This window comes from Bos taurus, chromosome 3 (assembly GCF_002263795.3).
Source record: "Bos taurus isolate L1 Dominette 01449 registration number 42190680 breed Hereford chromosome 3, ARS-UCD2.0, whole genome shotgun sequence".
Classification (NCBI taxonomy): domain Eukaryota; kingdom Metazoa; phylum Chordata; class Mammalia; order Artiodactyla; family Bovidae; genus Bos; species Bos taurus.
In genome coordinates, this window is record NC_037330.1 from 76,193,694 (window position 1) to 76,218,664 (window position 24,971).

Below are 24,971 nucleotides of genomic sequence, written 5' to 3' on the forward strand. Positions count from 1 at the left end.
CCAGATCTGGCATCATCAACTCAATGGACATCATTTTGATCAAACTCCGGGAGATAGTGAAGGACAGAGAAGCCTGGCGGGCTGTAGTCCATGGAGTCGCAGAGTCAGACAGGACTGAGCTACTGAACAACAACAAAGAAAAGAGGGAGATATTTTCATTAACAGGAAAGGGAAATAGGGCCCAGTGAAGTGAAAGTCACTCATTCATGTCCAACTCTTTGCAATCCCATGGACTATACAGTCCATGGAATTCTCCAGGCAAGAATACTGAAGTGGGTAGCCTTTCTCTTCCAGGGGATCTTCGCAACCCAGGGGTTAAACCCAGGTCTCCCACATTGCAGGTGGATTCTTTACCAGCTAAGCCACAGGGGAAGCCCACAAATGCTGGAGTGGGTAGCCTATCTCTTCTCCAGCGGATCTTCCCAACCCAGGAGTTGAACTGGGGTCTCCTGCATTGCAGGCAGATTCTTTACCAACTGAGCTATCAGGGAAGTCCTAATAGGGCCCAGAGAAAAAGAAAGAGAAGTAGCTCAGTTGTGTTCGACTCTTTGCAACCCGATGGACTGTAGCCTACCAGGCTTCTCTGTCCATGGAATTCTCCAGGCAAGAGTACTGGAGTGGGTTGCTATTCCTTTCTCCAGGGGATCTTCCCTACCCAGGGATTGAACCCAGGTCTCCTGCATTGCAGGCAGATGCTTTACCATCTGAGCCACCAGGGAAGACCAGGAGCAATAGGGCCCAGAGTAACCGACAAAAGAAAAATGGCAAGTTCATAGCTAGCAGACAGGCTTCCCAGAAAGAATCAGGTTCCAAGAAGCTAATAAGAAATACCCACTTAAAGCAGCAGCTGGAGATTTCACAGTAAGTGGATAAAAATACTGCCCCTCCCCTCAACAACTAAGCTACAATATTACAAATTATATAGGTTTCAGATGAAAAGACCAAAAAGTGTTCTAAGAACACAGACTTTAAGAATTGCTAGTGAACTTTAAGGTGACACCCATTGTGAGCAGTATGTAGACACTATGTCCTGAGAAACTATGCCCTTAAACACTGAAATTATGATTCTGAAGGCAGACACTGCTAAAAGAAAGCAGATTAAAGTAGAGATAAGAAAGACAGTAGGTGGAGTTCACGCCTGGACAAAATATTGCCCAGTGGGTAAAATTAAAGCAAACACTGACAAGATTTATTTTTCACTGGTTGCTTTGGTTATGCCAAGAATTCAATGATTTCATATATCTTGCTATAGGATAAAACAGAAGACAAAATCAAGAGAAATGTATAGAAAATCAAACATGTGGACAGAAGGAAAAGAGAAGGTGAAATGAAAGAAAGTCTTTGGTTCCAGGTAAAAGTGCTCATGTAACATGTGCTAGAAAAAGGAGAAGACAAGTCTAAGAAGTCAGTTAAGCTATTACAAACACAATTGAGTGTTCATAAAAGATATGTAGGGGGGATGATAAGGAAAAATTATAGCAACAGAATGAAGTTTCATTCCTGCAGAAATAAAGTTAGCAGAAAGATTTAAAATATTACAAAAATAAGGAAGAAATGAGTTAAGTAGAAGGAAGAGGTCATGATGTCACTAGGTTCCTGGGGAAACAGGCTTCAAAAAAACCAACGGTTTTTCTTCTGGAATCGACTGAGAATGATTATTCAGATGAAACAAATGTGAAGTCAATGCATATCTCTCCAAAGACACAGATTTCTCAGGTATAAGCAATCCCATAGCAGAACTGTCAATTGTTAGTTACCATAGCACAAAACTCAAAATGTCTGCTCAGAGTTAAGAAGGAAGACATAATAAACCTGGTGCCAGAAACATAGGGGCCAAAGGGGAAATGGAAATTAAGAAGTTCTGAATACACTAAGTGGAGAATAAAAACACCTCCAAATACAATCCAGTGATTGGGACTGTGAGCTTTGCAATTGCCAAACTGTGCTAAGTGAAATAAGTCAGGTGGAGAAAGACAAATACAGTTTGTTTTAACTTACATATGGAATATAAAAAATTAAATAAGCAAACAAATATAATAAAACAGGAATAAGACTCAGATACAGAAAACAAACTACGGTGAAGAGAAAGGAGGGGATACAGAGAGGGGTAAAATAGGTAGTGCAGTAGAGTTAGTCATTCAGTTGTGTCCAACTCCTTGCGATTCCATGGAGTGTAGCCCATCAGGCTATATGTCCATGGAATTCTCCAGGCAAGAATACTGGAGTGGGTAGCTATTCCCTTCTCCAGGGGATCTTCCCCACTCAGGGATAGAACCCAGGTCTACTGCCTTGCAGGCAGATTCTTTACCCTCTGAGCCACCAGGGAAGCCCTGGGTAAAGGGGATTTAGCAAAATAGGTGAAGGGGATTAAAAGATACAAACTACACAGTATAAAATAAATAAGACACAAGGATGTAATGTACAGCACAGAGAATATAGTCAATATTTCATAATAACTTTGTATTATCATCTAAACAATATTGATTTACTATGTTGTACACTTGAAATTAACAAATTTATAAGTCAACTATTACTTCAATTTAAAAAACAAACTGTGCTAAAGAATGTAACAATGTCTCAGATACTATTCTCTGCCAGCAAATGACAGAATACATGGGTAGGCTTTTTTTTCTACCTGTAGTAATTCACATTATCCTGTAATCAGTTTCCTGATGGGAGATTGTCCTCAATTAAAATTTTATTCATAGTTTGTGCTATCAGGACAACTAGCCTAATCTGCCAATCATCCTAAAGTGGCCAAACATCTGTTAATTCTCTTTTAACCTCAGATAAGTGAGTCTTTGCTTTGGATTGATTCTAAGAATATTATTTTGACTCTAGAAGTAAGAATAAACTTCTTTTACTTGCCTGAAAGATTGTAAAATTCTATTTCAGAACTTTCTGCTTCTGGGCATAACTGAATAACTACTGGACACTGGGAACAATTTTGAAACTGAACAAGAGAAATGACAGTTATCAGATATTAATAAGAAATAGCATAGGATTGTGGTCCTTGAATAAGGGAAATCCATGAAGTAAGTACCACAGTCATCTTGACTTTCTGTATGCAGTCACTGGCTATACTCCAACATTCACAGACAGACCCCAAGCAAAGCATCATATTCTCAATAAGCTGCTGAGGCAGAGAGCAGAGTTGAATGTTGAGGCAATGCTGAGACAGATAAAATATATGGAACATAATACTGCAGAGAAAAATGGTATGCAGACTACCACAAATCTACAAGAGGTATTTTAATGTCTTTGGCAAATACAACATTGAACACAAACAGGGAAAATCCCCTTGAGGCCTGACAGAGAACAACTACTGAGGAATTGCCAGCTGAATGGATATTCTTGAGATTGTACAGTGCAGAGAAAAGCAGGAGTTACAAACAGACAAAATTAATTTAAAGTGTTGAAGTGGCTACTATATGAATGGTTATCATTCTAGAAAATACTGTTGCTTAAAATAAAAAAGTATAATAAATGATAGTGAACTGGTAAAAAATAATACTAATATAGTGAGAATATAACATGTAGAATAAATTATTTGACAACAACACCAAAAAGGTGAGAGGAAAGTAAGTAAAAGTATACCATTGCACTGTCTTATATAATATATGTTGTTTTTGTCTAGTTGCTAACTCATCATCACCAAAAGCTCACGTTTTACCATATGATTCACATAAGATACATATTCCATGGCTTTAGACAGATGTATAATGACATAAATCCATCATTATAATATTATAGAATATTTTCACTGCCCTGAAAATCCTATGTTTTGCCTATTATTCTTCCCATTACCACTGCTTCTGGAAATCACTGATCTTATTTGATCTTTTTATTGTCTCCATAGTATTTCCCTTTCCAGAGTTTCATATCATTAAGATCATATAATATTTGGCCTTTACAGATTGGTTTCTTTCCCTTAGTAATATGCATATAAATTTACTCCATGGTTTTCCATGGTTTGATAGCTCATTTTTAAGTGCTGAAACATACTTAATTGTATTGATGTAACATCAGATCAGATCAGATCAGTTGCTCAGTTGTGTACGACTCTTTGAGACCCCATGAATCGCAGCACACCAGGCCTCCCTGTCCATCACCAACTCCCAGAGTTCACTCAGACTCATGTCCATCGAGTCAGTGATGCCATCCAGCCATCTCATCCTCTGTCGTCCCCTTCTCCTCCTGCCCCCAATCCCTCCCAGCATCAGAGTCTTTTCCAATGAGTCAACTCTTCGCATGAGGTGGCCAAAGTACTGGAGTTTCAGCTTTAGCATCGTTCCTTCCAAAGAAATCCCAGGGCTGATCTCCTTCAGAACGGACTGGTTGGATCTCCTTGCAGTCCAAGGGACTCTCAAGAGTCTTCTCCAACACCACAGTTCAAAAGCATCAATTCTTTGGCGCTCAGCCTTCTTCACAGTCCAACTCTCATATCCATACATGACCTCAGGAAAAACCATAGCCTTGACTAGATGGACCTTTGCTGGCAAAGTAATGTCTCTGCTTTTGAATATGTTATCTAGGTTGGTCATAACTTTCCTTCCAAGGAGTAAGTGTCTTTTAATTCCATGGCTGCAGTCACCATCTGCAGTGATTTTGGAGCCCAGAAAAATAAAGTCTGACACTGTTTCCACTGTTTCCCCATCTATTTCCCAGGAAGTGATGGGACTGGATGCCATGATCTTCATTTTCTGAATGTTGAGCTTTAAGCCAACTTTTTCACTCTCCACTTTCACCTTCATCAAGAGGCTTTTTAGTTCCTCTTCACTTTCTGCCATAAGGGTGGTGTCATCTGCACATCTGAGGTTATTGATATTTCTCCCTGCAATCTTGATTCCAGCTTGTGTTTCTTCCAGCCCAGCATTTCTGATGATGTACTCTTCTTAGAAGTTAAATAAACAGGGTGACAATATACAGCCTTGACGTACTCCCTTTCCTATTTGGAACAGTCTGTTGTTCCATGTCCAGTTCTAACTGTTGCTTCCTGACCTGCATACAAATTTCTCAAGAGGCAGATCAGGTGGTCTGGTATTCCCATCTCTTTCAGAATTTTCCACTTTTACTGTGATCCACACAGTCAAAGGCTTTGGCATGGTCAATAAAGATCTTTTTTGTACAGTTCTTCTGTGTATTCTTGCCATCTCTTCTTAATATCTTCTGCTTCTGTTAGGTCCATACTATTTCTGTCCTTTATCAAGCCCATCTTTGCATGAAATGTTCCTTTGGTATCTCTGATTTTCTTGAAGAGATCTCTAGTCTTTCCCATTCTGTTGTTTTCCTGTATTTCTTTGCACTGATCGCTGAAGAAGGCTTTCTTATCTCTTCTTGCTATTCATTGGAACTCTGCATTCAGATGCTTACATCTTTCCTTTTCTCCTTTGCTAAAGCGCAGGTGGCTGCAACGGGCGCACTAATGTGCAGGCGAGAGGAGCTACCCCACGTCCGAGGTCAGGGGCAGCGGGGAGAGTGCCAGACTGCGACGGTGCAGGAACAGGCCAGAGGAGCTACCCCACATCCGAGGTCAGGGGGGGCGGCCCAGAGGAGATACCCCGCGTCAGAGGTCAGGGGTGGTGCCCGGGAGGACCAAACCCATGCCGAGGCTCCGCGGGCACAGGAGGACCTAGAGGAGCTATCCCACGTTGAAGGTCAGGAAGGGCGGTGATGAAGAGATACCCCTCATCCAAGGTAAGGAGCATTGGCTGCACTTTGCTGGAGCAGCCGTGAAGAGATACCCCACGTCCAAGGTAAGAGAAACCCAAGTAAGATGGTAGGTATTGCAAGAGGGCATCAGAGGGCAGACACACTGAAACCATACTCACAGAAAACTAGTCAATCTAATCACACTAGGACCACAGCTTGTCTAACTCAATGAAACTAAGCCATGCCCGTGGGGCAACCCAAGATGGGCGGGTCATGGTGGAGAGATCTGACAGAATGTGGTCCACTGGAGAAGGGAATGGCAAACCACTTCAGTATTCTTGCCTTGAGAACCCCATGAACAGTATGAAAAGGCAAAATGATAGGATACTGAAAGAGAAACTCCCCAGGTCGATAAGTGCCCAATATGCTACTAGAGATCAGTGGAGAAATAACTTCAGAAAGAATGAACGGATGGAGCCAAAGCAAAAACAATACCCAGGAGTGGATGTGACTGGTGATAGAAGCAAGGTCCGATGCTGTAAACAGCAATATTGCATAGGAACCTGGAATGTCAGGTCCATGAATCAAGGCAAATTGGAAGTGGTCAAACAGGAGATGGCAAGAGTGAACGTCGACATGCTAGGAATCAGTGAACTGAAATGGACTGAATGGGTGAATTTAACTCAGATGACCATTTTATCTACTACTGCGGGCAGGAATCCTTCAGAAAAAATGGAGTAGCCATCATGGTCAACAAAAGAGTCCAAAATGCAGTACTTAGATGCAATCTCAAAAATGACAGAATGATCTCTGTTCGTTTCCAAGGCAAACCATTCAATATCACAGTAATCCAAGTCTATGCCCCAACCAGTAATGCTGGGGAAGCTGAAGTTGAATGGTTCTATGAAGACCTACAAGACCTTTTAGAACTAACACCCAAAAAAGATGTCTTTTTCATTATAGGGGACTGGAATGCAAAAGTAGGAAGTCAAGAAACACCTGGAGTCACAGGCAAATTTGGCCTTGGAATACGGAATGAAGCAAGGCAAAGACTAATAGAGTTTTGCCAAGAAAATGTACTGGTCATAACAAACACCCTCTTCCAACAACACAAGAGAAGACTCTACACATGGACATCACCAGATGGTCAACACCGAAATCAGATGGATTATATTCTTTGCAGCCAAAGATGGAGAAGCTCTACACAGTCAACAAAAACAAGACTGACTATGGCTCAGACCATGAACTCCTTATTGCCAAATTCATATTTAAATTGAAGAAAGTAGGGAAAACCACTAGACCATTCAGGTGTGATCTAAATAAAGTCCCTTATGATTATACAGTGGAAGTGAGAAATAGATTTAAGGGCCTAGATCTGATATATAGAGTGCTTGATGAGCTATGGAATGAGGTTTGTGACATTGTACAGGAGACAGGGATCAAGACCATCCCCATGGAAAAGAAATGCAAAAAAGCAAAACGGCTGTCTGGGGAGGCCTTACTAATAGCTGTGGTGTAACATAGTTTCGGAGAAGGCCCTGGCACCCCACTCCAGTACTCTTGCCTGGAAAATCCCATGAACAGAGGAGCCTGGTGAGCTGCAGTCCATGGGGTCGATAAGAGTCGGGCACGACTGAGCGACTTCACTTTCACTTTTCACTTTCATGCATTGGAGAAGGAAATGGCAACCCACTCCAATGTTCTTGCCTGAAGAGTCCCAGGGACGGGAGCCTCGTGGGCCGTCTATGGGGTAGCACAGAGTTGGACATGACTGAAGCGACTTAGCAGCAGCAGCAACATAGTTTACTTATTCAGTTACCTATTGAAAGATATCATGGTTGCATCCAAGTTGTGGAAATTATGAGTAAAACTATTTTAATCATCCTTGTGCAAGTTTTGTGTGGTCATAGGTTTTCATCTCCTTTGGGTAAATAACAGGAGTGTGATATCTGGATCATATTGTAAGGCTATGTTTAGCTTCTTTTAAGAAAGTGTCAAACTGTCTTCCAATAGTTGTACATTTGGCATATTTCCACCAGCAGTGTACTAGAGTTCCTGTTCTTCCACATTCTAACCAGCACTTGATATTGTAAATGTTCTGGATTTGAGCCACTCTAATAAGTATGTAGCAGCACCTCATTGTTATTTTAATTCACATTTCCTTAATGACATAGGCTGTGCAGCATCTTTTCATATACTTATTTGCCATCTGGATCTCTTATTTGGTATCAGTGAAGGTGTTCTGCCATTTTTTAAATTGTTTTCTAGTTTTATTGTTGAATTTTAAGTTATTAGTACCTTATAGATAACAGTCCTTTAGCAGATATGTAGTTTGAAAATACTTTCCACTAATCTGTGGCTTGTCTTTTCATACTCTTGACATTGTCTTTTAAAGGGCATAAATTCTAAATTTTAATGAAGTCCAGCTTATCAATTATTTATTTCTCAGATTACATCTTTTGTGTCATGTCTAAAAAAATCACCAAGGTCATGTAGGTTTATCTTATGTTATCTTCTAGGAGATTTATATTTTTGTGTTTCACACACAGGATTATGATCCATTTTGTTATAGGTTTATGTAATTGGCATAAGGTCTGTGTCTAGATTCATTTTTTTTGCATGTGATTGCTCAGTTGTTCCAACACCATTTGTTGAAGAAACTATCTTTACTCCATTGTAATGACTTTGATTCCTTGTTAAAAATAAGTTGACTATATTTAAGTAAGTCTGTTTATGGGTTATCTATTCTGTTTCACTGACACAGTTATTCTTTTGCCAATGCCAGGTTGTCTTGATTACCTAGTTTTGTACTATCATGGAGTTGGGTAGTATCAGTCCTCCAATTTTGTTCTTCTTCAATACTGTATTGGCCATTTGGGCACATTTACATTTTCACATAAACTTTCAAATCAGTTGATATTCATAGAAGAAATCTCCTAAGATTTTGATGGGGATTGCACTGTATCTATAGACTAATTTAGGAAGAATTGATAGTGAATAGTGAATTTTCCTTTTCATGAACATGAAATATCTCTCCATTGATCAGTTCTTTGACTTCATTCATCAGAGTTAAGTAGCTTTCCTCATAATAGATCTTGTAGGTATTTTGTAAGATTTATACCAAAGTATTTCACTTTGAGGGATGCTAATTCTCACCTAGAGCCAGATATCCAGGAATGTGAAGTCAAGTGGGCCTTGGAAAGCATCACTACAAACAAAGCTAGTGCAGGTGATGGAATTCCAGTTGAGCTATTCCAAATCCTGAAAGATGATGCTGTGAAACTGCTGCACTCAATATGCCAGCAAATTTGGAAAACTCAGCAGTGGCCACAGGACTGGAAAAGGTCAGTTTTCATTCCAATCCCAAAGAAAGGCAATGCCAAGGAATGCTCAAACTACGACACAATTGCACTCATCTCACAGGCTAGGAAAGTAGTGCTCAAAATTCTCCAAGCCAGGCTTCAGCAATACATCAACCGTGAACTTCCAGATGTTCAAGCTGGTTTTGGAAAAGGCAGAGGAACCAGAGACCAAATTGCCAACATCCCCTGGGTCATCAAAAAAGCAAGAGAGTTCCAGAAAAACATCTATTTCTGCTTTATTGACTATGCCAAAGCCTTTGACTGTGTGGATCAAAATAAACTGTGGAAAATTCTGAAAGAGATGGAAATACCAGACCACCTGGCCTGCCTCTTGAGAAATTTGTATGCAGGTCAGGAAGCAACAGTTAGAACTGGACATGGAACACCAGACTGGTTCCAAATAGGAAAAGGAGTACGTCAAGGCTGTATATTGTCACCCTGTTTATTTAACTTCTATGCAGAGTACATCATGAGAAACGCTGGGCTGGAAGAAGCACAAGCTGGAATCAAGATTGCTGGGAGAAATATCAATCACCTCAGATATGCAGATGACACCACCCTTATGGCAGAAAGTGAAGAGGAACTAAAAAGCCTCTTGATGAAAGTGAAAGAGGAGAGTGAAAAAAATTGGCTTAAAGCTCAACATTCAGAAAATGAAGATCATGGCATCCGGTCCCATCACTTCCTGGGAAATAGATGGGGAAACAGTGGAAACAGTGTCAGACTTTATTTTTCTGGGCTCCAAAATCACTGCAGATGGTGACTGCAGCCATGAAATTAAAAGATGCTTACTCCTTCAAGAAAAGTTATGACCAACCTAGATATCATATTGAAAACCAGAGACATTACTTTGCCAACAAAGGTCCGTCTAGTCAAGGCTATGGTTTTTCCAGTGGTCATGTATGGATGTGAGAGTTGGACTGTGAAGAAGGCTGAGCGCTGAAGAATTGATGCTTTTGAAGTGTGGTGTTGGAGAAGACTCTTGAGAGTCCCTTGGACTGCAAGGAGTTCCAACCAGTCCATTCTGAAGGAGACCAGCCCTGGGCTTTCTTTGGAAGGAATGATGCTAAAGCCGAAACTCCAGTACTTTGGCCACCTCATGCGAAGAGTTGACTCATTGGAAAAGACTCTGATGCTGGGAGGGATTGGGGGCAAGAGGAGAAGGGGACGACAGAGGATGAGATGGCTGGATGGCATCACTGACTCGATGGACGTGAGTCTGAGTGAACTCTGGGAATCAGTGATGGACAGGGAGGCCTGGTGTGCTGCGATTCATGGGGTCGCAAAGAATCGGACATGGCTGAGTGACTGAACTGAACTGAACTGAGTGTAAATGGTATTGTTTTTAAATCCAAATACCACCCATTTGTTTTTATTATATAGGAAAGGAATTGACTTTATATATTAACTTTATATTCTGCTACATTACTATAATCATTTATTACTTCCCAGAATTTTATCAATAATTTTGGATTTCCTACATAGGTGATTTTGTCATCTGTGAACAAAGACACTTTCATGTCTTCCTTCCCAATCTGTATAGATTTTCTTTTGTTGTCCTATTATTTTATTAAGGATCAGAAAAATGTCAAAACAAAAGCTGTTAAAAATAAACAAAAACAAAAACAAAAGCTGTGAGAGGGTACAGACTTACCTTGTATCTAATCTTGGTTGGAAAGCTTTCAGTTTTTCACCATAAATTATTATGTTGATTGCAGGTATTTTACAGATTTTCTTAACCAAGTTGAAGAAATTTCCCTCTACTCCTCATTTATTGAGAGTATTTCATCATGGATGGGTGTTGAATTTTGTTAAAATGCTTTTCCTGCATCTATTGATATGATCGTGAGACTTTTACTTTTTAGTCTCTTGATGTAATAAGTTATATCAATTGATTTTAGAATGTTGAATCAGACTTGCATACCTGGGGTAAATTTCACTTGGTCGTGGTGTTTAAATTTTTATGCTTTTTAAAAATTCGATTAGCTAACACTTTGAGATTTTTGCATGTAACTTCATTAATGATATTAGTCTATAATTTTCTTTTTTTTTTTTTGTAATGTCTTTATCTGGTTTTGGCATTAGGGTAATACTGCTCTCAGAGAATGAATTAGGAAATCTTCTCTCTTCTTCTGTCCTCTAAGATAGATTGTAGACAACTGGCAGAATTCAGTTCTTAAATGTTTGGTACAATTTAACAGCAAAATCCAACAGGGCCTGGTGCTTCTTATTCAGCAGATTATTAATTACTGATTCAATATAGATTTAGTCTATTTGGATCATATATTTCTTATTGTGTGAATTTTTGCAAGTTCTGTCTATGGAGAAATTGATCCATTTCATCGAGATTATCAAATATTGGGGCACGGAGTTGTCTACAGTATTGCTTTATTATCCTTTTATGGGATCTTTAGTGACATCTTTTTAATTGCTGATATTAGTAATTTGTGTTTTCCCTATTTTATTTGGTAGCTGGGCTAGAAGCTTACTAATTTTATTGTCTGAGTGATTCTTTAGTGAAAAGTAAAAAGACTGACAAATTCCAAGCTATATCAGTCAGACTGAAAGAGAGAAAGATCACCAATATTAGGATTTAAAGAGGTGAACAACTTCTAATGTCTAGAATTGTTTTAAGATTGTAATAAGAAAATGTTAATAAACAGATACGCTAATATATTCAACAAATTAGTTGAAATATTGAAAAGTTATTTGAAAGGCTAAAATTAACAGGTGATTCAAGGAAACCTAAATATGAATAGCTCACTATGTAATAAATAAATTATATTTTATTTTCAAAAACCTTTCCCTGAAGAAACTCTGTGTTCCAAATGACTTTATTAGTGAATTCTATCACAAATTTTAGGATGAAATAAGATGAACCAGGAAATAGAGAAAAAAGTAATGAGTTTCAATGTCTGAATAAGGCAAATGACCCTCATACAACAAACTGGAAAGAAATTTACGAAGAAAGCATATTAGAGATAATATTCATCATGGACATACATAAAAAATTCTTAACAAAATACTAGCATATTCAATTAAATAACATGAAAGTCAAATATATGTTTCTAAGGAAGTAAAGAGCCTCTTGATAAAGGTGAAAAACTAAGATCATGTCATCCGGTCCCATCACTTCATGGCAAATAGATGGGGAAACAATGGAAGATTATTTTCTTGGGCCCCAAAATCACTGCAGCTGGTGGCTGCAGCCATGAAATTAAAAGATGCTCACTCCTTGGAAGAAAAGCTATGGCCAACCTAGATACCATATTAAAAAGCAGAGACATTATTTTGCCAACAAAGGTCCATCTAGTCAAAGCTATGGTTTTTCCAGTAGTCATGTATGGATGTGAGAGATGGACTATAAAGAAAGCTGAGTGCTAAAGAATTGAAACTTTTGAACTGTGGTGTTGGAGAAGACTCTTGAGAGTCCCTTGAACAACAAGGAGATCCAACCAGTCCATCATAAAGGAAATCGGTCCCAAATTTTCATTCAAAGGACTGATGCTGAAACTCAAATACTTTGGCCACCTGATGTGACGGACTGTCTCATTTGAAAAGACCCTGATCTGGGAATGATTGAAGGCAGGAGGAAAAGGGGACAACAGAGGATAAAAGGGTTGGATGGCATCACAGACTCAATGGACATGAATTTGAATAAGCTCCGGGAGTTGCTGATGAACAGGGAAGATAGGCGTGCTGCAGTTCATGGAGTCTCAGAGTCAGACACAACTGAGCAACTGAACTGAAGAAAGTAAAGTTGGTTTAACACTGAAAAATAACTGTAACTTAACATATTAAATGAATAAAGGGAAGTCAATACAATTATCACTATTCTAGACCACCTTACTACCTCCTGAGAAACCTGTATGCAGGTCAGGAAGTAGCAGTTTGTACAAGACATGGAACAACATACTGGTTCAAACTTGGGAAAGGAGTATGTCAAGGCTATATATTGTCACCTTGCTTATTTAACTTCTATGTAGAGTACATCATGCTAAACACTGGCCTGGATGAATCACAAGCTGTAATCAAGATTGTCAGGAGAAATATCAACAACCTCAGATATGCAGATCATACCATTCTAATGGCAGAAAGCAAAGAGGAACTAAAGAGCCTTTTGAAGATGAAAGATGAGAGTGAAAAGCTGGCTTAAAACTCAACATTCAAAAGATAATGATCATGGCATCCAATCCCATCACTTCATGGTAAACAGAGGGGGAAATGTGGAAACACATTTTATTTTCTTGGGCTGCAAAATCAGTGTGGACAGTGACTGAAGCCATAAAATTAAAAGATGCTTGCTCCTTGGAAGGAAAGCTATGACAAACCTGTTGCTGCTGCTGCTGCTGCTGCTGCTGCTGCGTCACTTCAGTCGTGTCCGACTCTGTGTGACCCCATAAATGGCAGCCCACCAGGCTCCCCCGTCCCTGGGATTCTCCAGGCAAGAACACTGGAGTGGGTTGCCATTTCCTTCTCCAATGCATGAAAGTGAAAAGTGAAAGTGAAGTCGCTCAGTCATGTCTAACTCTTCATGACCCCATGGACTGCAGCCTCCCAGGCTCCTCCATCCATGGGATTTTCCAGGCAAGAGTACTGGAGTGGGGTGCCACCACCTTCTCCAATGACAAACCTAGACAGCATTTTAAAAAGGAAAGACATCATTTGTTGACAAAGATCCATATAGTCAAAGCTATAGTTTTCCCAGTAGTCATGTACAGATGTGAGAGTTGGATCACAAAGAAGGCTCAGAGCAAAAGAATTAATATTTTCAAACTATGGTCCTTGAGAAGACTCTTGGGAGTTCCTTGGACAGCAAGAAGATCAAGCCAGTCAATCCTAAAGGGAATCAACCTTGAATATTCATTGGAAAGAGTGATCCTGAAGCTAAAACTCCAATACTTTGGCCACCTGATACAAAGAGCCAACTCATTGGAAAAGATCCTGGTGCTGGGAAAGACTGAGGGCAGGAGGAGAAGGGGGAAACAGAGGATGAGATGGTTGATGGCATCACTGACTCAATGGTCATGAATTTGAGCAAACTCCAGGAGATAATGACAGATAGGAAAGCCTGGAGTACTGCTATTCATGGGATTACAAAGAGTCAGACATGAACAACAGCTAAATAATTAAATATAGTCTTCCTAAGATTAGGAATAATTGAAAAATATTCTTTCTCATCACTATTATTTAACACTGTATTGCAGATTCTTGACAGTGCAATAAAACCAGGAAAATAATTAGAAATGTTATAGAATGGAAAGAGACAGATGATGCTTTTTTAAATAGAAAAATCTCATGATGTCCAAAACATCCCAATGAATCTACAAAGAAAAAAATAATAAAACTAGTAAGTGAATTAATTTAGCGAGTTTCTATAATCTAGTGTCAACACAGAAAACAAACCATTTTAATCATACTAGTAATAAATATAAAATAAAATATTTAAAGATAAAATTATAATAGAAAAAATTATAGTTTGGTTTATTTTTCTAATAAATGCAAAACTTCTATACTGATATATACTAAATATTGTGAGACACATGATATATACTGAAAACATAGAAGGATACTATGTTCATGGCTGAATAGATTTGATGATTTTCATTACAGTAAAATATAAATTCTGCCCATATTGATCCACTGATTCAATACAATCTCCAACAATACCCAACAGGATTTCTTTTGTAGAAATTAATAAGGTAGGTATAAATTTAATGGAAATTCTAATGGCCTAGAATAGTAAACACAATTTTTAAAATAGAAGAAAAAAAGAAAAGTAGTAGGTCTAAGTAATTTTCTGGAGACTTTTTGTAAAGTCACTGAAAATGAGACTGTTTAATACTATCATTAGTTCATTTCAGTTCAGTCTATCAGTTGTGTCCAACTCTTTGCGACTCCATGGACTGCAGCACACCAGGGCTCCCTGTCCATCACCAACTCCCAGTATTTATGCAAACTCATGTCCATTGACTCGGTGATGCAATCCAACCCTCTCATCCTCTGTCATCCCCTTCTCCTCCCACCTTCAATCTTTCCCAGGATCAGACTCTTTTCAAATGAATCAGTTCTTCGCATCAGGTGGCAAAAGTATTTGAGTTTCTGCTTCAGCATTAGTCCTTCCAATGAAAATTCAGGACTGATTTCCTTTAGGATGGACTAGTTGGATCTCCTTGCAGTCCAAGGAACTCTCAAGAGTCTTCTCCAACACCAGAGTTCAAAAGCATCAATTCTTTGGCATTCAGCTTTCTTTATAGTCCAACTCTCACATCCATACATGACTACTGGAGAAACTACAGCTTTGACTAGATGAACCTTTGTTGTCAGAGTAATGTCTCTGCTTTTTAATATGCTGTCTAGGTTGCTCATAGCTTTTCTTCCAAGGAGCGAGCATCTTTTAATTTCACGGCCGCAGTCACCATCTGCAGTGATTTTGGACCCCAGGAAAATAAAATCCACCATTGTTTCCATTGTCTCCCAATCTATTTGCCATGAAGTGATGGGACCAGATGCCATGATCTTAGTTTTATGAATGTTGAGTTTTAAGCCAACTTTTTCATTCTCCTCTTTCACTTTCATCAAGAGACTGTTTAGTTCTTTGCTTTCTGCCATAAGCATGGTGTCAGCTACGTATGTGAAGTTATTGTTATTTGTCCTGGAAAACTTGATACAGCTTGTGTTTCATCCAGCCTGGCATTTTGCATGATGTACTCTGCATAGAGGTTAAATAAGCAGGGTGATAATATGCAGCATTGATGTACTCCTTTCCCGATTCGGAACCATCTGTTGTTACATGTCCAGTTCTAACTGTTGCTTCTTGACCTGTATATAGATTTCTGAGGAGGCAGGTCAGGTGGTCTGGTAGTCTCATCTCTTGAAGAATTTTCCATAGTTTTTGGAAAACATTGATCCACACAGTCAAAGGTTTGGCATAGTCAATAAAGCAGAAGTAGATTTTTTTTCTGGAACTCTCATGCTTTTTCAATGATTCAACAGATGTTGGGAACTTGATCTGTGGCTCCTCTGCCTTTTTTAAATCCAGCTTGAACATCTGGGAGTTCACATTTTACATACCTTTGAAGCCTGGTTTGGAGAATTCCGAGCATTACTTTGCTAGCATGTGAGATGAGTGCAATTGTGTGGTAATTTGAACATTCTTTGGCATTGTCTTTCTTTGGGATTGGAATGAAAACTGACCAGGTTTCAGTTGTATGGCCAATGCTGAGTTTTCCAAATTTGCTGTTATATTGAGTGCAGCACTTTCACGTCATCATCTTTTAGGATTTGAAATAGCTCTACTGGAATTCCATCACCTTCACTAGCATTGTTCATAGTGATACATCCTAAGGCCCACTTGACTTCACATTCCAGGATGTCTGGCTCTAGGTGAGTGATCACACCATCATAGTTATCTGGGTCATGATTATCTTTTTTGTATAGTTCTTCTGGGTATTCTTGTCACCTCTTCCTAATATCTTTTGCTTCTATTAGGTCCGTACCACTTCTGTCCTTTATAGTGCCCATCTTTGCATGAAATGTTCCCTTGATATCTCTAATTTTATTGAAGAGATCTCTAGTCTTTTCCATTTTATTGTTTCCCTCTATTTCTTTGCATTGATCACCAAGGAAGGCTTTCTTATCTCTCCTTGCTTTTCTTTGGAACTGTGAATTCAAATGCCTATATCTTTCCTTTTCTCCTTTGCCTTTAGCTTCTCTTCTTTTTTCAGTTATTTGTAAGGCCTCCTCAGACAACCATTTTGCCTTTTTGCATTTCTTTTTCTTGGGGATGGTCTTGATCACCACCTCCTGTACAATGTCATGAACCTCCATCCATAATTCTTCAGGCACTCTATCAGATATAATCCCTTGAACTATTTATCACTTCACTGTATAATCTTAAGGAATTTGATTTAGGTCATACCTGGGTTTTTCTTACTTTCTTCAATTTCAGTCTGAATTTTGCAATGAGGAGTTCATGATCTGAGCCACAGTCAGCTCCCAGTCTTGTTTTTACTGACTGTATAGAGCTTCTCCATCTTTGGCTGCAAAGATATAATCAATCTGATTTGGGTATTGACCATCTGGTGATGTTCATGATAGATTCTTCTCTTGTGTTGTTGGAAGAGGGTGTTTGCTATGACCAGTGCATTCTCTTTGCAAAACTCATTAGCCTTTGACCTGCTTTGTTTTGTATGCCAAGGACAAATTTGCCTGTTACTCCAGGTATCTCTCAACTTCCTAATTTTTCATTCCTGTCCACTATAATGAAAATAACATCATTTTGGGTGTTAGTTCTAAAACATCTTGTAGGTCTTCAGAGAATTGTTAAACTTCTGTTTCTTCAGCATTACTGGTCTGGATTACTTGGATTACTCCATAGACTTGGATTATTCCATAGACTTGGATTACTGTGATATTCAGAGGTTTTCCCTGGAAAGGAACAGAGATCATTCTATCGTTTTTGAGATTGCATCCGAGTACTGCATTTTGGACTCTGATTGATTATGAGTACTACTCTATTTCTTCGAAGGGATTCTTGTCCACAGTAGTAGAAATAATGGTAATTTGAGTTAAATTCACCCATTCCAGTCCATTTTAGTTCGCTGATTCCTAAAATGTCAATGTTTACTCTTGCCATCTCCTGTTTGATGACTACCAATTTTGTTTCCAAGGCAAACCATTCAATAACATGGTAATCCAAGTCTATGCCCTGACGAGTAATGCTGGAGAAGCTGAAGTTGAACAGTTCTATGAAGACTTACAAGACCTTCTAGAACTAACACCCAAAAAAGATGTCCTTTTCCTCATAGGGGACTGGAATGCAAAAGTAGGAAGTCAAGAAACATCTGGAATAACAGGCAAATTTGGCCTTGGAGTACAAAATGAAGCAGGTCAAAGGCTAATAGAGTTTTGCCAAGAGAATGCATTGGACATAGCAAACACCCTCTTCCAACAACACAAGAGAAGACTCTACACATGGACATCACCAGATGGTCAACACTAAAATCAGATTGATTATATACCTTGCACCAAAGATGGAGAAGCTCTATACAGTCAGTAAAAAGAAGACTGAGAGCTGACTCTGGCACAGACCATGAACTCCTTATTGCCAAATTCAGACTTAATTGAAGAAAGTAGGGAAAACCACTAGACCATTCAGGTATGACCTAAGTCAAAACCCTTACGATTATACAGTGGAAGTAAGAAATAGATTTAAGGGACTAGATCTGATAGAGTGCCTGATGAACTATGGATGGAGGTTTCTGATATTGTACAGGAGAGAAGGATCAAGACCGTCCCCAGGAAAAAGAAATGCAAAAAAGCAAAATGGCTGTCTGAAGAGGGCTTACAAATAGTTGTGAAAAGAAGAGAAGTGAAAGGCAAAGGAGAAAAGGAAAGATATACCCATTTGAATGCAGAGTTCCAAAGAACAGCAAGGAGAGATAAGAAAGCCTTCCTCAGTGATGAGTGCAAAGAAATAGAGGAAAACAATAGAATGGGAAAAACTAGAGATCTCTTCAAGTAACATTTCATGCAAAGATGGGCACAATAAAGGACAGAAATATTATGGACCTAACAGAAGCAGATGATATTAAGAAGTGGCAAGAATACCCAGAAGAACTGTACAAAAAAGGCCTTCATGACCCAGATAATCACGATGGTGTGATCACTCACCTAGAGCCAGACATCCTGGAATGTGAAGTCAAGTGGGCCCTAGGAAGTATCACTACAAACAAAGCTAGTGGAGGTGATGGAATTCCAGTTGAGCTATTTCAAATCTTAAAAGATGATGTGAATGGCTGCACTCAGATTTCCAGCAAATTTGGAAAACTCCACAGTGGCCACAGAACTGGAAAATATCAGTTTTCATTCCAATCCCAAAGAAAGACAATGCCAAAGACTGCTCAAAGTACCACACAGGTATACTCATCTCTCACAGTAAAAAAGTAATGCTCAAAATTCTCCTAGCCAGGGTTTAGCAGTACATGAACTGTGAATTTCCAGATGTTCAAGGTGGTTACATAAGGCAGAGGAACCAGAGATCAAATTGCCAACATGCACTGCTGGATCATGGAAAAAGCAAGAGAGTTCCAGAAAAACATCTATTTCTGCTTTATTGACTATCCCAAAGCCTTTGACTGTGTGGATCACCACAAACTGTGGAAAATTCTTCAAGAGATGGGAATACTAGACCACCTGGACCTTCTCTTGAGAAATATGTATGCAGGTCAGGAAGCAACAGTTAGAACTGCACATGGAACATTCAGAACATATTAGAACATGGCATGGAACAACACACTGGTTCCAAATACAAAAAGGAGTACATCAAGGCTGTATATTGTCATCCTGCTTATTTAACTTATATATAGAGTACATCATGAGAAATGCTGGGCTGAATGAAGCACAAGCTAGAATAAAGATTTCTAAGAGAAATATCAATAACCTCAGATATGCAGATGACACCACCCTTATGGCAGAAAATGAAGAAGAACTAGAAAGCCTCTCAATGAAAGTGAAAAAGGACAGTGAAAAAGTTAGCTTAAAGCTCAATATTCAGAAAACTAAGATCATGGCATCTGGTCCCATCACTTCATGGCAAATATATTGGGAAACAATGGCAGACTTTATTTTTGGGGGCTCCAAAATCACTGCAGACGGTGACTGCAGCCATGAAATTAAAAGACGCTTGCTCCTTGGAAGAAAAGTTATAACCAACCTAGACAGCATATTAAAAAGCAGAGAAACTACTTTGCCAACAAAGCTCTATCCAGTCAAGCCTTTGGTTTTTCCAGCAGTCATGTATGGATGTGAGAGTTGGATTATAAGTAAATCTGAGTGCTGAAGAATTGATGCTTTTAAACTGTGGTGTTGGAGAAGATTGGACTGAAAGGAGGTCCAATCAATCCATCTTAAAGGAAATTAGTCCTGAATGTTCAATTTGGAAAGAGCCTGATGCATAGAAAGATTGAAGGCAGAAGAAGAAGAGGGCAAAAGAGGATACAATGGTTGGATGCATCACAGACTCAATGGACATGAGTTTGAGTAAACTCCGGGATTTGGTGATGGACAGGGAGGCCCTCGTGCTGAAGTCCACGGGGTTGCAAAGGGTCAGACCCGACTGAGAGACTGAACTGAACTGAACTGAATTTACCTTGATTCATGGACATAACATTCCAGGTTCTTATGCAATATTGCTCTTTATAGGATTAGATTTTAGTTCCATCACCAGTTACATCCACAGTTGGTGTTGTTTTTGCTTTGGCTTGGTCTCTTCCTTCTTTCTGGAGTTATTTCTCCACTGATCTCCAGTAGCATATTGGGCACCTACCGACCTGGGGAGTTCATCTTTCAGTGTCCTGTCTTTTTGCCTTTTCACCCTATTCATTGAGTTCTCAAGGAAAAAATATTGAAGTGTTTTGCCATTCCCTTCTCCAGTGGACCGTGTTTTGTCAGAACTCTCCACCATGACTGGTCTATCTTGGGTGGCCCTACATGACAGGGCTCATAGTTTCATTTAGTTAGACAAGGCTGTGATCCATGAGATCAGTTTGGTTACTTTTCTGTGATTGTGTTTTTCATTCTGTCTGCCCTGTGATGGATAAGGATAAGAGGTTTATGGAAGCTTCCTGATGGGAGAGACTGACTGAGGGGAAACTGAATCTTGTTCTGATGGGCAGTAAATCTTTAATGCAATTTTCTGTTGATGGATGGGGCTAAGTTCCCTCCCTGTTGCTCGACCTGAGGCCAAACTACTGGTGGAGGTAATAAAGATAATGGTGACCTCCTTCAAAAGGTCAAACTTATTAAAGGAGTCATATAAAACTACACCCACATTTATATAGTCATTTGATTTTTTTAACAAATTTTTAAGCAATCCAATGTGGGAAGCAAAGTCATTTTAACAAACAGCAATAAGACTACTGAGAAAATATAAACTAAAAGTATTACTGCATGAACCTAAATATAGAAGCTAAAACTATAAACTTTTTAGGTGAAAACATAAGAGAATATTTTCATGAATATTTCATGAGATAAATTTAGATAGGGCGCAGAAAGAAGAAACCATAAAAAACTTATAAATTACACTTACTTAAAAAATTAAAATATCTGCTCATAAAAAAGCAATATTAGGGAAATGAGTAGGCAAATTATAGACTGGGATACAATAGTCAGTCACTGGGTGTGTGTTCACTCACATGTGTGTGTGTATGTGTATTATATATCAAAGTACTTGCATCCATACTATATAAACATTCCTACATCAGTAAAGAGAAAATCAAGCCAATTTTAAATATAGTTTCATTCTTGAAATATCCATCAAACAGAAACAAATGTGAATATTCAATAAGCCCATAAAAGAAGTTCAGTATCACTACTCACACATTAGAATGATTGAAATATAAAAGAAACTAGCTGTGAAGATCTGCAGTATTCAAGTATCTCATGTATTTATGATGTAAATATAAAATAATACAATAATTTTGGGGAGAAAATCCCATATAATTATTCTATTCTGGAAATTCTGTTCCTAAATATTTATCCAAGAGGAATGAATACATGTGCAACAAAATCCTTGTATATGTATTTCCATAGCAGGTTTATTCACAATAGACAAACCTGTAAACAGCCCAAATTTCTATATAAATGAACAAAATTATAATAAAGTTGTCATATCCATTCTATTTAAGAATACACTCTGTGACAATAACACTGATTTGAAATCACACTAGAAGATATAAAGTACAGCTGAATTGAATCAATCTTTCAGTATATTGTATAAAATATTTATATTGAACAAAAGTACATGAAAACGTGTATTTGTGAAGCAGAGAGTGAACAAAAGAAAAATGGCTCATAAATTTTGCATGTTGGAGGGAAGGAAGACAGAAACAGTAGTGCCTTCCATCTTTAAAAGAGCTTGAAGAAAATTATATATCTGCCAGATGTCATTTCATGATGATGTCACACCACTTTCCAGAGGTCTTCCTTTTACTACAGTGAGTAAAAGCCTAGAAGTACATTCCTTGGATAACTTTGGGAAATGTATTTGATATTTCAAAGACTGAAGAAAAGAAGAAGCCATTAGACACATACAAAAATTAGAGAGATGGCCAGTGTGGAATTTTACTAGCAGATTCCAGCTGTCCTTAAAATACCATACTTAGACTTTGCAGGGTGTTGAGATTATTAACATCTTCTTTGCAATTCTTTCTCTTCTGAATTGCTTCCTCCCCAAACAGCAATGGTTCTAATGCCTTCATTCCTCCAGAACTTCCAAAAGTTGTATGACTCTGACTCTGTATTAAATCCCTTCTTACTTGAAACAGTTAGTGTGATTTCTGTTTTCTTAGGCAAACCTTGACTGATTCAAACTAAGACAAGTATTATGGGCTTCAGAGTTCTTTTTGATTCATTTTTTACTTGTTTTTTACGTACCTATTATATGCCAAGAAATATGCTGTTGTTCTTTTTCAGTCACCCAGTGATGTCTGATTGTTTGTGACCCCATGGACTGTAGCACACCAGGCCTCCCTGTCCCTCCCATCTCCTGGATGGGGAAGTTTGTGTTCATTGTATCAGTGATGTTGTCCAGCCATCTCATCCTCTGATGCCCTCTTCTTTTCTGCCCTCAATCTTTCCTAGCATCAGGGACTTTTCCAATGAGTTGTCTGTTCATATCAGATGACCAAAATACTGGAATTTCAGCTTCAGCATCAGTTCTTCCAGTGAATATTCAAGGTTGATCTCCCTTAAGCTTGACTGGTTTGATCTCCTTGCTGTCCAAGGGACTTTCAGGAGTCTTCTCCAGCACCACAGTTCAAAGGCATCAATTCTTTGGTGTTCTGCTGTCTTCATGGTCCAATTCTCACAACCATACATGACCACTGGGAAGACCACAGCCTTGACCATATGGACTTTTGTTGGCAGAGTAATGTCTCTGTTTTTCAACACACTGTCTTGGTTTGTCATCCCCCTTCATGTATCACTGCCTTGTTATGGCAAAGGGGCTTATGTAACTCAGCGAAGCTATGAGCCATGCCATGCAGGGCCATCCAAGAAGCACAGTCATGGCAAAGAGTTCTGACAAAACATGATCCACTGGAGGAGGGAATCGCACATCACACCAGGATACCTGTCATGAGAGCCTCATGAACTGTATAAAAGGCCAAAGAAATATGCTATTAAATGTCATTGTACATTCAGATCAGTAGATCTGTGCCCTAATGATATTTACATTTGGTGTGAAAATCAGGTGGTTAAAACTGATTTTAAGAGCATCTCAGATGATTCTAATCTAAAACAGTTTTGAGAACCAGAAATAAAATCTTTCCACCAAATCTGCTTTCATTCCCAATTTCTCTTTTCTCTTCATCCAGGCACTCAAGCCATAAAACTAGGAAGCATTCTGTACTTCTTCCCTCCTTCTCTCACTATTCTAATCCAGTCAAACATGAGGATTTGTTTGCTAAATAGCACTTGATTTTGTTCCTTCCTCACCATGCCATTGAAGCTGAACTATGTTGATGAAAAACTAAGAGATTTGAAACCAGATAAATCCTAATTTTAAATACTGGTTATGCCATTTGCTGGCTGTGAAAAGTGGAATATATTATACCATTTCTCTAGGGCATTAAAAATAGTAGTGCATAACAGAAATTTTTTGGAGGGTTAAAGATAGTATTTCCAAAGCATCTAGTGTAGTGCCTGGCTCATTAGTAGGTATCTTCACCCTTTACCCATATTCCATGCATTTGTTTTACTTAATAATTGTGAATCACATGGACTACATCTTTAGGAGTAACATCCTAACAGTTCTCTTTGTCTACTGTTTTGCATCACTTAAGTATCTTTTCACTAATGATTCCAGAACTTCAAAATATAAATTTCAAAATTTAAATTTAATTATATTCCTCTCCTGCTTAATGGCTTTCAAAGTTTTTCTAAAGTTTACAGAATGGAATTCAACCTCTTCACAAGATTTTTATTATCTAATCCAGAGATACTCTTCCAGCCTTCTCTGCTCTCCCTTGTATATACCTGCCATCTTAGCCAAAACAAAATCTTAGTTCTATGAATGAGTGAATTTGGTGGCTCAGATGGTAAAGCGTCTGTCTACAATGCAGGAAACCTGGGTTCAATCCCTGGTTTGGGAAGATTCCCTGGAAAAGGAAATGGCAACCCACTCCAGTACTTTTGCCTAGAAAATCCCATGGGTGGAGGAGCCTGGTGCAGGCTACTGTCCATGGGGTTGCAAAGAGTTGGATACAACTGAGTGACTTCACTTTCAAACAGTAGTCTTGGGACTTCTCTGGTGTCTCAGTGGTAAAGAATCTGCCTGCCAATGCAGAAGACGTGGGGTTCAATTCCTAGGTTAGGAAGATCCCCTGTAGAGGGAGATGGCAACCCACTCCAGTATTCTTACCTGGGAAGTCCCATGAACAGAGGAGATTGGTGGGGTAGAGACCATGGGGTCGCAGAGAGTTGAACACAACTTAGTGACTAAATAACAACAACAGGAGTCTCAGCAAATGAGGTATTAAATTCTAGCTTTTTTACTTGTATTATTTTGGGGAAGTATTCTCTCTGTTTTACTTTTCTCATCTATACAAAGAAGATAATAGTATCCATTTCAGTTGTCTTGAGGTTTGTGAGTGAAGTGAAGTGAAATCGCTCAGTTGTGTCTGACTATTTGCGACCCCATGGACTGTAGCCTACCAGGCTCCTCCGCCCATGGGATTTTCCAGGCAAGAATACTGGATTGGGTTGCCATGAGGTTTAAGATGAATGAAATAAAAGTTCTGTTTAGGCTGTAAGATTCCATGGAAATATATGATTAACAGTATTTGATATTGTCATTATATTGTGGTCATCGTTGTTTTTGTTTATCAATGTGTGAAAATGTCTTGTAGAAGTGAACACTACATACTTTTAGTCCTAAGTAAAAAGCTGACCCAT

General features: G+C 38.8%; 1 non-coding gene across 1 annotated transcript; it reads right to left on the reverse strand.

The window, feature by feature from the left end:
* Positions 1-647: 647 nt before the first annotated feature.
* On the reverse strand, positions 648-719 carry TRNAC-GCA (transfer RNA cysteine (anticodon GCA)). The gene has a single exon. It is a non-coding gene; the product is annotated as a tRNA-Cys (tRNA).
* Positions 720-24,971: the final 24,252 nt, after the last annotated feature.